The 3,332-nt window shown below is 43.5% G+C and overlaps 1 pseudogene; it reads left to right on the top strand.

The window, feature by feature from the left end:
- LOC100522349 lies at nt 1,549-3,071 on the top strand (annotated as a pseudogene).

The following is a 3,332-nucleotide window of genomic DNA, read 5'->3' on the forward strand; positions in this document are numbered from 1 at the left end:
CCAGATGATAAGAAACACTGTCAGCTTTGAGTAGGTCCCAGTGCAAAAAAAGAGTTCTGCAGCAAATCCGAGCAGCCCTGCTGCTTGGGTCATGAAACCGTGCAGATCCTATAATATCAGAGACATCAGTGACGGGAAACGATGCAAAGTGGTAGCAGGGCTTATGGCGAGCTCCAGTGGGAGAATAACAGTGCAAACTGCTGAGATTCAGGTACAGGGAGAATTATACACTTAAAAAAATTTTTCTGCATGCTATTCAGCATTGATACAGATGGAATGCCTAATCACAAGACACCAAATAGCTATGCCTCCAGAACTGCCCATCAAGAGCTGGGTTCACATAGAGCCCTCAGGTCATAGCTGGATTCACATAAGAGTCCGTAAGTCAAACCTCTTGAGCCCTGAAGCAGTTTGTTGTAAGAGGAGCATGAGTCCCAAGCATGAGAAGGACTAGAGAGTAAAAAATAAGCTTCACATGCATGTAACCCAGACCTTCATTACTGTGTCCCAGGACCTGTCCCTCACCTCACTTTGATCATATCCGGAATCTCTCATCACCAGCTGACGGGAAAGCAAAACTCCAAGCTTGGTTTACAAATAGAACAGCTTAGTATGTGGGTGCTTAAAAATGGGAGCAGCTGCACTGCAGCCTCATTCTGAAGTGGCTTTGAAAGACAGTAGTGAGGGAAAATTCTCCTAATGGGCAGAGTTTTGGGTAATGCAGCAGTTTATCCACTTTATGTGAAAGAGGTAGCCTGAGGTTACAATATATCTAGACTCAAGGGCAGGCGCCCATGAAAGAGTAAGATTAAAAGAATGGAACGGGAAATGGAAGAACATATGAGAATGGAAACAAAGTGTGAAAATCTTTAAATTGTATGCTAAAGCCCACCAGAGAACATCAACCATGGAAGAAAATCTAAATAGCTAAGTAGACAAGGTAATTCCACCTGTCCCTGTCACCAGTTATTTCAGTGTTAGCTCACTGGGTACATGAATGTAGTGGCCATGGTAGAAGAGATGGATGCTATACATGGGTCCAAAGCAGGGGTTCCCACTTAGCAAGGCTGGATAGACTGCTGATTCTATCAAATGCCCAACAGCAGATACCAATGTTGAGTCCCTGATATAGTACTATTCCTCAAGAGGATCGCTGGTGTCAGATTAACTACATTGAGTCTCCTTTTCCCTAGAAAGGCCAGAGGCTTTCTCTGATAAGAATAAATACAGGAGTTCCCGTCATGGCACAGTGGTTAACGAATACGACTAGGAACCATGAGGTTGAGGGTTCGATCCCTGCCCTTGCTCAGTGGGTTAACGATCTGGCGTTGCCATGAACTATGGTGTAGATTTCAGACGTGGCTCGGATCCTGCGTTGCTATGGCTCTGGCGTAGGCTGGCAGCTACAGCTCTGATTCGACCCCTAGCCTGGGAACCTCCATATGTCGCGGGAGGGGCCCAAGAAATGGAAAAAGACAAAAAAAACCAAAAAAAAACAAAAAAAAAACAGCTTTTTTTCTGGTAAGCGGCCTGAGGTGACCTCTAAAAATGGTTTGCTATTTGCCTGACACAGAAAACCCCACAAAATCATGCAAATCAAGAGGTTGAAATCTTTGTGTTCACTTTAAGAACACTCGTGAAACTGTCAGGCCAATAAAGGTATGCATGTCCAAAAAGCCACCAAGTATCTGAAGGATGTCATTCTACAGAAGCAATGTGTGCCATTCCATCGTTGCAATGGTGAAGTTGATAGGTGTGCCCAGGCCAAACAGTGGGGCTGGACACAGGGTCAGTGGCCCAAAAGGAATGCTGACTTTTTCTTGCACATGCTCAAAAATGCAGAGAGTAATGCTGAATTTAAGGGCTTAAATGTAGATTCTCTGGTCATTGAGCACATCCAGGTGAACAAAGCCCCCAAGATGCAGTGTAGGACTTACAGAGCTCAAGGTCTGATCAAGCCTTACCACATTGAGGGTTGACTGCTATATCAGGGACTCAACATTGGTATCTGCTGTTGGGCATTAGAAGCATCAGTCAACCCTTGAGGAGACTACCCTTACCACAATGTGTTCTCCCTGCCACATTGAGACGATCCACACTGAAAAAGAGCAGATTATTCCTAAATCAGAAGAATAGGTTGCACAGAAGAAAAAGATATCCCAGAAGAAACTGTAGAAAAAAAACACACAACAACTTATGGCCTGGGAAAAAAAATTTCAAAAATAAATGCAAATGAAAGTAAAAAAAAATAAAGGGGATAAATACATATTTTGGGAATAGGTTTGCTTTTCCTGCCTGCAAGTCTTCAGCCACCATAACTGTCCAAGAATTTATAGAATATGTAAAGAATGCTATATCATATTGTATCAGAGATGGGACCCCACTTTACTGTAAAGGAGGTATGGGAGTGGGCCTGTAATCTTTGGATCCACTGGTATTATCACATACCATACTGCTCGGAAGTACCTGCCTGCTGGAGCATTAAAATGACCTGCTGAGGATGCAGTTGAAACTAGTTGTAAGCTAGCTGAAAGTGCTGGCTTAGAAGCAACACTTTGCAAGAAAAGGAAACCATCTTCAGGAAGATTGAATCAAAAATTTTATTTAATACTGTATCTCCAAGTAAGATTAAAGCACAGGTCTAGGAGCCAAGAGACAGAAGCAGGAATGATCTCAATTATCATCTCTCTCAATGACCCACTTGGGACTTTGTCCTTTCTAGACTCTATAGGGTTAGAGTTTCTGGTTTCCGAAGAGGACCACTTTTGTTCAGGGACACTGCAAGTGTCCCATTGAAATACAGACTACAACAACCACTTAGGCACTGCAGGGATTTTATGTCTAGGACTGTCAGACAAGGAGAGAATTACCATCTTGGTAGGGATAATGGACCCTCATTATCAGGAGGCAGTAGAGCTGCTCATACACAATGGGGGCAGGGATAAATATGTATGACATCCAGACAATATGTTCGAGTGCTTTTTTCTTTTTTGTCTTTTTAGGGCCAAATCCACAGCATACGAAAATTCCCAGGCTAGGGGTCAAATCAGAACCTTAGCTACAGCCTAAGCCATAGCCATGGCAATGCCAGATTTGAACCACATCTGCAACCTTCATTGCAGCTCAAGGCAACACCAGGTCCCTAACCCACTGAGTGAGGCCAGGGATTGAACCTGCATCCTCATGGATACTAGTTGGGTTCTTAACACACCGAGTAAAAATGGGAACTCCTTGAGTGTTTTTTTCTATCCCTTTACTGAACTGTGATGATAAAGCAACATGTCAGGAAACCTGGCCTCAAGAAAACATAGTGTCCAGCAGCTTATATCCCT

This window comes from Sus scrofa, chromosome 15 (assembly GCF_000003025.6).
Source record: "Sus scrofa isolate TJ Tabasco breed Duroc chromosome 15, Sscrofa11.1, whole genome shotgun sequence".
NCBI classification, from domain to species: Eukaryota; Metazoa; Chordata; class Mammalia; order Artiodactyla; family Suidae; genus Sus; species Sus scrofa.